The following is a 12288-nucleotide window of genomic DNA, read 5'->3' as shown; positions in this document are numbered from 1 at the left end:
TCTCCCAGCCAGGACCTAAAATATATGATCTGATCATCTATTTCATTGCTGTCCGAGGGGAACGTGTATAACCTAGCTGCTGCATTTCTTACATTACAACAGTAACTGCAAGATCGTGACAGACGCCACACTCATAGAAGAATCATAAAATCCCTACAGTGCAGAAGGAGGCCACTCGGCCCATCGAGCCTGCACCAACAACAGTCCCACCCAGGCCCTATCCCCGTAACCCCACGTATTTACCCTGCTAACCCCCCCCTCCCCCCCGACACTAAGGGGCAATTTAGCTTGGCCAATCCACCTAACCTGCACATCTTTGGACTGTGGGAGGAAACCGGAGCACCCAGAGGAAACCCACGCAGGCATGGCGAGAACGTGCAAACTCCAGACAGTCACCCTGCGCTGGGAATTGAACCCAGGTCCCTGGCAGTGCTAACCATTGTGCCACCGTGCCGCCCAAGTCTTTTGTTCCTTCAAACCCGCCTTGTGCTTCACTAAGATCAAGTATTAATGTGCAATTTTGACCTTTTGAAAGCTTTCATTAGTACTGATCTCATGACTGGCTGGCAGGCAGTTCATCTATGGAAAATATAAACAGCCTCAGCAGCCTCATATTTCTAAGCATACAGCAAAGTTTGATCTGTATTCAGAATCTGTCACTATAACTCAACGTTAAAATTTGAAAGCAATTTAGTTGGTAATTATGTGAAGTTATACTATTGCTCCTAGACCATTGCTGTTTATTTTGTCTAAGGCGTAGTTCTGTTTAACCGTCAATGCTTGTCTTGTTAACTTCAGTGAATATTTTGGACTAATTGGTACAAAGTCAGCTATATTTCATTCTACAGTTTCACTTACCGACTATTAAAGATGCTGTGAAAAAAATCAGATACATTATAGTAAACAACAATTTGAGGGACACATGCAAACGGTAAATAGTGTCACAATGAAACCTGGGATTCGAACATAACCAGATTTTGTTTTACTGTTTTTTGCGCAACTTTTCTGCACTTTCAGTTACAGAAGTGTTTCAAGTTGGTGAACAATGAAATGACTAAAGTACATTGGATGGTGGCACAGTGGTTAGCACTGCTGCCTCACAGTGCCAGGGACCTGGGTTCGATTCCCGGCTTGGGCCACTGTGTGGAGTTTGCACGTTCTCCCCGTGTCTGCGTGGATTCCCTCCGGGTGCTCCGGTTTCCTCCCACACTCCAGAAATGTGCAGGTTAGGTGGATTGGCCATGCTAAATTGCCCCTTAGTGTCGGGAGTCTAGCAGGGTAAATACATGGGTTATTGGGTTAGGGCCTGGGTGGGATTGTTACCTGTGCAGCCTCGATGGATCGAATGGCCTTCTTCTGCACTATAGGGGTGCTGTGATTCGATGATTCCAACTACTAGCATGGCTTCCTTGATGTGACTTATAATATGTTAAAGCATGCGTTGCTTGATGATAATGGTAGTAATGCGCCTCAAAATGCAGTTTGTAATATCTGTTGATCTGAGCCTTTGCTCATTCACAAAAATGAGAGAAAATATTATCCCTTTCCTTCTGTAGCTAACACTGTGCTGATCTCCCACCATTTAATTCCTTTATTTTTGTCCTCGCCTGCTCCTTTCTCTGACATTGTTGCCTGTGTTTGCCTCTGACTCGCTCTTTCTTCCTTTGTGCCAGTCTCTCCTTCATTCCGTTTCATCCCTACTACGAGTCGCTCACAATTTCTACCTCTCTGTAACACTCTCATGCTGTGTGTTTTTCTCCTGGAGGCTTAAAGTTAAAGTTTATTCATTAGTCACAAGTAAGGCTTTAACATTGCAATGAAGTTACTGTGAAATTCCCCTAGTCGCCACACTCCGGCAACTGTTCGAGTCAATGCACCCAACCAGCATGTCTTTCAGACTGTGGGAGGAAACCGGAGAATCCGGAGGAAACCCACTCTTGTGCATCTCATAATTTTATTTAATTTGAATATTGATTTGATTTATTATTGTCACATGTATTGGTATATAGTGAAAAATATTTTTTTCCTGCACACAATACAAAGCATACCATTCATAGAGAAGGAAATGAGAGAGTGCAGAATGTAGTGTTACAGCCATAGCTAGGATGTAGAGAAAGATCAACTTAATGTGAGATAGGTCCATTCAAAAGTCTGAGGGCAGCAGGGAAAAAGCTGTTCTTGAGGCTAGGAATACTGCGGCGAGTAACTCACTTCCTGTCTCCCCCAAAGCCTATCCGCCATCTACAAGGCACAAGTCAGGAGTGTGATGGAATACTCCCCACTTGCCTGGATGGGTGCAGCTCCAACAACACTCAAGAAGCTTGACACCATCCAGGACAAAGCAGCCTGCTTGACTGGCATCACATCTATAAACATCCACCCCCTCCACCGCCAATGCTCAGTAGCAGCAGTGTGTACTATCTACAAGATGCACTGCAGCAATCCACCAAAGATCCTTAGACAGCACTTCCAAACCCATAACCACTTCCATCTAGAAGGACAAGGGCAGCAGATACATGGCAACACCCCCACCTGCAAGTTCCCCTCCAAGCCACTCACCATCCTGGCTTGGAAATGTATCTCCATTCCTTCGCAGTCGCTGGCTCAAAATCCTGGAATTCCCTCCCGAACGGCATTATGGGTCAACCTACAGAACATAGACTGCAACGATTCAAGGCAGCTCACCACCACCTTCTTAAGGGCAACTAGGGATGGACAATAAATGCTGGCCAGCCAGCAACACCCATATCCCATGAATGAATTTTTAAAAAGTTAGTTGGTACGTGGCCTCAGACTTTTGTCTCTTTTTCCCAATGGAAGAAGGTGGAAGAGAGTATGTCGGGGGTGTGTCCGGACATAATGGAGGTCTTGTCGGTAGCATCCCTGCCTCTAAGCCAGAAACTCTGACCTTAAGTCCCACTCCAGGACTTGAGGCCAAGGGAGGTGCATTTATAACTTGCCTAACAGATTGAGCATCGACCTGCAAATCCTCCCAAACACGCCAATGGCTGGCCGTAGGGGTGGGAGAGTTTCCTGGTCAGCCATGAGATGGAAAGAAATTTGAAGCCTCCACCATCACAATTCACAGCTCCAGACTGCAACATGCATATAAAAAAGTGCATGTTGCTATGCCAACTTGGACCCCCTCAACAAATTGTAACTCACAACCACCCCATCTCTTGTCTGGTATCTCTACCTCTCTCTTCCTCGCTTTCTGCTGCATGTTTCACATTCTCTTTTTCATCTCAACAGCTACAGAAAGTTGGAGCCAGAGTTGAGCCTCATAACCTCTATCTGGAGTAGCAGTGACCCCTGTCTGAAAGTGGACTGCATGATGTGTCATCTTATTAGAGTTGTGTGGAGATGATGGGAACCAGGTACTCTGCTGAGAAAGAGTAGGAAGCTGGGATAAATAAGGAACAAGAATTGAGCTAAGAATATAACTAATGCTGTATTGTTAATCAATAGTAATGCTATTTGTATTCATCTTCTATTATTGTTACTCAGCTTTTTGGCAATATTTAACCATAAAGTCCTACAGTGCAGAAGGAGGCCATTCGGCCCATCGAGTCTGCATCGGCCCCAATCCCACCGAGGCCCTATCCCTGTAATCCCATGCATTTACCCCAGCTGCTCCCCCTAACACTAAGAGGCAATTTAGCATGGCCAATTCACCTAACCCCCACATCTTTGGACTGTGGGAGGAAACCGGAACACCCGGACGAAACCCACGTAGACACGGGGAGAACATGCAAACTCCACACAGACAGTGACCCAAGCCAGGAATTGAACCCTGGTCCCTGGTGTTGTGCAGCAGCTGTGCTATAACACCACTGTGCCGCCGTGCCGCCCTCAAATGTATTAGTTACTCCCCTGTACACAAGGAATCAAGAGCTGCACTGGTTAAAAACATCTCGCCTAATACACCTCCACAATGTGATGAAATTATTCCTTAAATCAGCATGCAATTCAAACCTTATAAAATCAAAATGTGGCTTACCAAAAGACTTAACTGGATTAAAAATGGGGGCGGAGGTGGGGGAAGGGTGGGGATTAATCATGCCTTGAGTAACTGACAGAAACTTTTAACTAATTCCACTATTATTATTAAGGGGAAGCATATGGGAACGGAATCCATCACGCACTCGTCTCATGAGTCCGGGCCAAAAGTTATTCAACCTTCTTTTTTTATATATAGAATCAAGATAGAAGCTGAGTGAAAGAATGAACTCAAATGAATTTGAAGTAAAAATGGAATGAGTTTAATAGTGATTTAACAAAGCTCTGTTGCAAATCTTTCTCTCTTATTTTAAATGGAATTGAATCAAGTTGGGTTCCCTAAGGGTGCATGGTGTGGCAAGGCCATAGATTTAATTGCTGACCATTATACAATGAAGATAATGGAACTAATTCAAAATGCCTGAAGTGTAAGTGAAGAGTTTCAATTGTAATTTGCAGCGACTCTCACACAAACTTTTATTTACTTAACTCTTGTCCACAAAACTCAGTCTCGGTTCTCACTGTATTCCTCCGTATATTTTGGGGAATATCAGTTAATTAACAGAGTCGCATTGCTGGACAAAAAGAAAATATTGGCTGACAAATATATTGACGTCACACCTGGGCTCACAGGTCAAGCGTCCAATGGGCTGGGCCATGTGTAGTTGTGCATCCCACAATGCAAATGTGCCACCCACCATTTTGGCAAAGGTTAGAGTATGGGCACTCAGTACCTGCACCTGAACACAAACCAGGTGTTAGGCCTTGTACATATGGATATAAGGAATCCAATTTCTGTTGGCTCAAGACTCTTTTCCAAAATTGGGCTGTTCTGAATGTAAGCTAGGACGACTAAGTCTTCATGGGCGGCACGGCGGCACAGTGGTTAGCACTGCTGTCCTGCAGCACCAGGGACCTGGGTTCGATTCTGGCCTCAGCTGACTGCCTGTGTGGAGTTTGCACATTCTCCCCGTGTCCGTGTGGGTTTCCTCCAGGTGTTCCGGTTTCATCCCACAGTCCAAAGATGTGTGGGTTAGGTTGGTTGGCCATGATAAATTGCCCCTTAGTGTCAGGGGGGTTAGGAGGGTAAATATGTGGGGTTACGGGGATGGGACATGGTTGGGATTGTTGTTAGTGCAGACTCGATGGGCCAAATGGCCTCCTTCTGCACTGTAGATTCTATGATTCTATAAGTCAAGCCCATTATCAATGGGATAGAGATTTACTTGATCTCATTTTATTTGTGGTTTGAGAAAAGTCAATGATCTGGTTGAGAGTGGGTGGACGAGGGCGATTGAGAGTAGCCTGGCTTTGTCGAAATACGTGGGTGAAAGGACATAAAGCACGTTAAAGGTTTTCTTCTGGTGAATGTTAACTTTGAAACAAACTGTGAAAACTCTCCAGAGGGGTGCAAAAAAAACACACACACCGTTACTTTATTCAATGCAGTCACACACACACTGTTTCAAACCGTCTCCATTATAGTTACTACCCAGAAGGTCCCGCTAGATGCCCCTGAGCAAAGTCCAGTTTAGTAGGCTAAACATTGCCTGCCGGTAGACTAAACACTGCCTGACATTGCACTTTACCACCTTGCAGTAAGACAGGTTGCAAGATTTCCCAGTTTTATTTTTAAAACACATCTTGCAGCAACATAGGGAGATCTTACAAAACAGAAGTCTCCTAACTCTTACTGGATGCAAAGATGTGGGGTATGTGGTATATTAATAATTAAGCTTACTGCAAGTATTGGGAACCTCACAACAATAACTCCAAGCACCAAAAGACAGGGCAGCATTGAGTGAAAGAAAGTGTTGAAAAGATTTCTATGGTCCAGAAATGGCTAGGTTTCAGCAATTTATTTCACAGTGTTTAAAATGCGTTTCTGCTGCGGTAATTTGAAATCTGCAAATATCTCATCAGTTGCTCAAAGAATTCTTTGATGAAAGAACTGAGGGGAGTGTGGTTGATGTTGTGTCTACAGACTTTCGAAAGGCGTTTGAAAAATGCCACATGAAGGACTTGTTCGCAAAATTGTGTCCATGGGATTAAAGGGGCAGCTCGCGGCAGTGCAAATATGAACTTAGTTAAGGGGCAGAAAGCAAAGAGTAATAATGAGCACGTGGCTATTTTTCAGTCTGGACAGCAGTGTTTAATGATTCCTCCAGGTGCTGGGACCACTGCTCCTTCTGATGCATATTAATTACAGTAAGAAGTCTCACAACACCAGGTTAAAGTCCAGCAGGTTTATTTGGTAGCAAATACCATAAGCTTTCGGAGCACTGCTCCTTCGTCAGATGGAGTGGAGCAGTGCTCCGAAAGCTTATGGTATTTGCTACCAAATAAACCTGTTGGACTTTAACCTGGTGTTGTGAGACTTCTTACTGTGCTTAGCCCAGTCCAACGCCGGCATCTCCACAGCATATTAATTATCCAGTCTTGGGTATAGATGGCACAGTGGTTAGCACTGCTGCCTCACAGCGCCAGTGACCGGGTTCAATTTCCAGCTGGGGACATGTCTGTGCGGAGTTTGCATGTTCTCCCTGTGTCTGTGTGATTTTCCTCCGGGTGTCATAGAGTCATAGAGGTTTACAGCATGGAAACAGGCCCTTCGGCCCAACTTGTCCATGCTGCCCTTTTTTTTTAACCCCAAGCTAGTCCCAGTTGCCCGTGTTTGGCCCATATCCCTCTATACCCATCTTACCCATGTAACTGTCTAAACGCTTTTTAAAAGACAAAATTGTACCTGCCTCTACTACTACCTCTGGCAGCTTGTTCCAAACACTCACCACCCTCTGTGTGAAAAAATTGCCTCTCTGGACCTTTTTGTATCTCTCCCCTCTCACTTTAGACTCCCCTACATTTGGGAAAAGATATTGACTATCTAGCTGATCTATGCCCCTCATTATTTTATAGACCTCTATAAGATCACCCCATAGCCTCCTGCGCTCCAGAGAAAAAAGTCCCAGTCTATCCAGCCTCTCCTTATAACATCAAGTCCTGGTACCATCCTAGTAAATCTTTTCTGCACTCTTTCAAGTTTAATAGTATCCTTTCTATAATAGGGTGACCAGAACTGTACATAGTATTCCTGTTTCCTCCCACAATCCAAAAGACGTGTTGGTTAGGTACATTGGCCATGCTAAATTCTCCCTCAGTGTGCCCGAACAGGCGCTGGAGTGTGGTAACTGGAGGATTTTCACAGTAACTTCATTGCAGTGTTAAAGTAAGCCTACTTGTGACAATAAATAAAGGGCATGATTTCAAAGTTTGCAGATGGCATGGAGATGAGGAATGTGGTAAGCAGTGAGGAGGCCCATATAGACTTTTAAGAGAAAATAGACAGCCTGGTGAACTGGGACAGACACGAGCTAAATGGAATTTAATTCAAAGAAGTCTGAAGCGATTGCTTTTTGTTGGAAGTTTGAAATGAGGCAATAATCTTAAAGGAGGTGCAGGTCTCATTGAGGCCTGTTTGCTTTAGAACAGGCTTGTGTGCTGTTTCTGTAGCGTAATGGTTATCACGTTTGTCTCACACATGCAAGGTCCCTGGTTCGAAGCTGAGCAGAAAAGACCTGGGGGTCTACGTACGCAAATCTTTGAAGCTAGCGGGACAAGTTGCTAAGGCAAATGGGATCCATGACTTTATAAATGGAGGCATAAAGTACTAAAGTTAGGAAGCAGTCAGACTCTTGTTAGGCTCCAGTTGGGGCACTGTATCCACATTTTGGGTACCACATATTGAGCTGGGATTTCAAGGCTTCAGAAAGGGCAGAGAGAAGACTCACTACAGTGGTGGTAGGAATGAAAGATTTCAGTTCTGTGGAGAGATTAAAGAAATTGGGATTGTTCTCCTCAGAATAGAAAAGCAGAGATTCAGTTGGTTCAAATGTTGAGGGCTTTGAAAGGGTAATTAAGTCAAAACCGTTTTCAGTGGTGTAGGGGAAATGACTTCAATCAGGCCATTGAGGTTGGCCTATTGGAGTATGAACTCCCTGATTAAGGATCCAATTGATGGACCAATCAGGGAGTCTTTGCCTTGTACTTAACCGGGGAGTGTCAGTTCCTCTGACACCCCTGCAGGTAGACTGCTAACTACTAGCACTCTGTTTACTGCTGTTAGAGTTTGTAAATGAAGGGATTTTGGTGAAGGGACTTCTACCTCCGAGGACTTATTACAGTCGCCAACCAGAGGATTCAGATTTAGAATATTGAAAGGAGGATGAGGAGAAACTTTTTCCACAGCGAGTTATTGTGACCTGGAATGCATTGTGGGAAGGGTAGTGCAAAGCCCTGCACTAATGGGCAATAGAGAATTGGATAAGTACTTGGAGAGCACACATTTGCAGGGCCATGGCTAAGTTCAGAGGAGTGGGACTAATTTGGATAGCTTTTCCAGAGAGCCAGCAGAGATCGAATGGTCTCATATGCCATATCATCCCATGATTCTAAAGTATTTTTTAAACAAATTTGTTTAATCAGTTCTCTTTCACTTACTGGCTTGTGAATGATAACTCTGGAATAAATCCTGAGCTGTTCTGATTGCTCCAGTTGAAGCTGGTTCCTATTGCCTCATTAGGACTTTTGTTTGATCTACTGAGTGAATTTCAGAGCTTTTGATCCCTTCACAATTGGGCAATCAACTGTCTGATTGGCAGCTTAACAGATAATAGTTAAATTGAGCATTCTGAACCTGTGACACCTTTAAGGTGCGATGCTTCTGAAACATTACACTTTGTGGTGGGATGTTTTTAGGAGCTGCAACCGTGCAGGTGTTTGCTCAACATTATACCTCTATGTTGTAGATTTGTGGTCCTCAACAAGCCACACGGAGTTTTGTGCCCCGGAAACACACGTCATGAATTCAAGTGTGCGTCCAGAATGTGGGAAAATGATGATGCATCCATTCAAAAATGGGTGGGAGTTCAGGGATTCACAAAGTGGATGCACACGGGATTCCAAACCTTTGCCTCAGGCGCTTGAACTCCCTGCAAGGCCCCCCCCCCACAAGGTGAACATTTACATAGGTAGATACATTGTGCTCTATCAGTACTGGTGGCTCAGTGGTTAGCACTGCTGCCTCACAGCGCCAGGGACCTGGGTTCAGTTCCCGGCTTAGGTCACTGTCTTTGCAGAGTCTGCACATTCTCCCCACGTCTGCATGAGTTTCCTCCAGGTGCTCCGGTTTCGTCCCATGGTCCGAAAGACGTGCTGGTTAGGTGCATTGGCCATGTTAAAATCTGCCTCAGTGTACCTGAACAGGCGCCCGAGTGTGGCGATAGGGGATTTTCACCGTAACTTCATTGCACCGTTAATGTAAGCCAACTTGTGAATAAATAAACTTTATAAGTAAGCTCAGGTAATCTAAAAGAGGAAATGTCTCCAAAAGATATTGCTAACACATATTTTAGAATCCAGTCTAACAAACCTTTAGAAATGTTGTGTGATGGAGGACAGTAATGCACATTCTCCTGCCATCACTCAGAATTCTTTTTTGTTGCATGGGTGGCTCGTGGTCATCCCTGGTTTGTGTAGATCTGAAAGAATTTACATTTATCCAGCACCATTCACCACCTTGTGATTTCACCAAGTGTTTTACAGACATTGAAGTACTTTTTGAAGTGTAGTCACAATGCACAGTGGGAAATACAGCAGCCAATTTGTACACGGCAAGCTCTCACAAATGGCAATGAAGTATTGGCGAGATAATACTGTGGATGATTGTGTATCAGTTGAAACCAAAAGAGAAAATGCTGGAAAATCTCAGCAGGTCTGGCAGCATCTGTAAGGAGAGAAAAGCGCTGACGTTTTGAGTCCAGATGACAGGTGGTGGCCATCATTGTTGTTCGCCACGCAGGGTCTGCTCTGTGTGGGCGTGTCGAAATCCCACACATATTCGCAACACGGCCTATATTGCCTGCTTGGTCCCTTGTACTCAATTATAAGGTGGCAAAAAGTAAAACATACATTTTTTGGTGTAAAATTGGGGCTGATCACTCGTACCGGCATAGCTCTGAAAAGGGGCTTGACTCATCTGCAAAACCATGGTCTTTGGGGCTGAAAAAAATGGGGTAGTCTCGTACGCCAGGCTGACAGGTATGCCGCAATCGACAGTATGTGAAGTGACATTGGTTAAAGGATAAATATTGACCAATATGGCTGTTCCATAGTACTCTTGACTTGAGGCTGACAAGTTTAAGGAGTCAGGGGATGAGGTATCCATCACAAACACCCAATATGACCACTTTCTCAAGCCACTGCAGTCCTTGTGAAACGATGGTGTACCAGATTAATTAGGCAGGTGTTATGATTTGCAGGTGGTAATTGCCAAGGTAACCAAATCCCAAAGGGAAACTTGGTAAGCTATCACAACAATTTTCAATTTGTGTTTTACTGTGAGAAAATATGTGTACTGGAGTCAGGAGTCACAAATTCCAGTCACATGTTCGGAGATTTTAAATAGTAAATTAAAACATTTTTCAAGAAAAGAAAACTTAAACACACAAGATTACATTTATACAGTTAAAATTGTTCTTCCAGAACATTTCCCCCAAAACGATTTCTATATTTAATCTATAAAAATTCCAATAACATTATCTAAGGCATTCACTATTGCTACAGGGAAAATATGTCACAAGGCTTCTCTTGTTCTCTGTCACTCACTCTGCTGTAGAGAATTCCAAAATCTTTGGAACAAAAGCCTGCTTTCTGAAGCAAACATTTTTTGGGTGGAAAATTGGGGCTGATCACTCGTACCGACATAGCTCTGTAAAGGGGCTTAACTCATCTGCAAAACCATGGTCTTTGGGGCTGAAAAAAATGGGGTAGTCTCGTAGGATGGATGAAGGCTGCTCACTTCACCTCTTCATAGTACTGTACAATTGTGGCACTCTCGTCAGGGTATCTTACATGGTCACCCCTAGCATAGCTTCCAAGCTCTATTTAAATATATATTTCCCTCTTTCATATATTTCCAATTGTCCTTATCCATCTTTGAAATTTATCTTTCCAAAATAGAAAAACCTTTTATGTTCTCCTAATGGCCACTATCTTTGCATAAAATCAAATCTAACAACTTTGCCTTATTTATTATGACCTTTGATATGTTGTAAAATCCTTCTTACCTCCTTTTGAAATTCAACAGCTAAAAATCCAAATCCTCACTTATCTCCTGATGCAAATTTCTATCCACGTTGTGTTTGCTTGTAGAATATCCAACTTAGCCCTATTCATTTCAAATGCCTGCTTCACACACCTAGCCCCTTTGATGGTCTCAGATATTTTTAAAAATAATATTTTCTTCACACAGGGAAAATTAAAATTGTGACGCATTGTCTGTAAATGAATGGGGATAGATGAATCATTGAATCACAGAATCCCTACAGTGCAGGAGGAGGCCATTCAAGCCTTCACCAACAACAATCACACCCAGGCCCTATCCCCTCTACTCCACATGTTTACCCTGCTAATCCTCCTGACACTAGGGGCAATTTAACATGTCCAATTAACATCTTTGGAGGGAACTGGAGCACCTGAAGAAAACCCACGTAGACACAGGGAGAGTGTGCAAACTTCACACAGACAGCCCTCCGAGACTGGAATCGAACCCGGGCCCCTGATGCTGTGAGGCAGCAGTGCTAACCACTGCGCCATCGTGCCATTAAAATTAGTAAAATAAAGTGGAACTGATGGTATTCTCGGCAAGGTATTGTTGTTCTTGGTCTTCTCAGTAAAATAAGTCACACACTGAGAGATAAGGTCAAAGGAAGCCTGGCGCATTGACACAGTAGATTCTGTTAATAGCGAATACTCTAGCTACAATGGGTGCGTGGTAAAAAGAGTGCTTTCCAAGTCCAGTAAAAGGAGCGGTAATTAAGCGAACTTGATGGCACTGAACTTCTGGATTGTAGTAACTACATCCATTCGGGTGAGTGCTGGCTGTTCCATCATACTCTTGACTTGAGACTGACAAGTTTAAGGAGTCAGGGGATGAGGTATCCATCACAAACGCCCAGCCTCTGTCCTGTTGTAACAACAGTGATGTTGTTTTGGTTGGTGCAGTCAGGGTTAATGGTGACCCACCCAAGTCATTGATGGCTAAGGAATCAGCAGTGGTGATGTTGTTGCAGTTGATGGGAGGGGTGATCGGGCTTCTTGTTCAACAGAGAGTGTGAAGGATATCCAATAGCTTGGCATGGCCTGCCAGCTTCATTAGCCAAAGAGCAGCTGAGAACAAGTCAGCCAGAACCAAAAACATTTTTAAAAGCATTTTTATTTGGCTTAAATGCC

At 43.9% G+C, this 12288-nt stretch overlaps 1 protein-coding gene across 4 annotated transcripts in view; it reads left to right on the top strand.

Annotated features, from left to right (window-relative positions):
• The window catches only part of nfatc1 (nuclear factor of activated T cells 1), a 300700-nt gene that overhangs the window by 161148 nt on the left and 127264 nt on the right, over positions 1-12288 (top strand). The gene's annotated exons all lie outside the window — the stretch shown is intronic.

This window comes from Mustelus asterias, chromosome 7 (assembly GCF_964213995.1).
Source record: "Mustelus asterias chromosome 7, sMusAst1.hap1.1, whole genome shotgun sequence".
In the NCBI taxonomy this organism is placed as follows: Eukaryota; Metazoa; Chordata; class Chondrichthyes; order Carcharhiniformes; family Triakidae; genus Mustelus; species Mustelus asterias.
The sequence above is the reverse complement of the archived record's forward strand: the minus strand, read 5'-3'. Positions and strand labels throughout refer to the sequence as shown.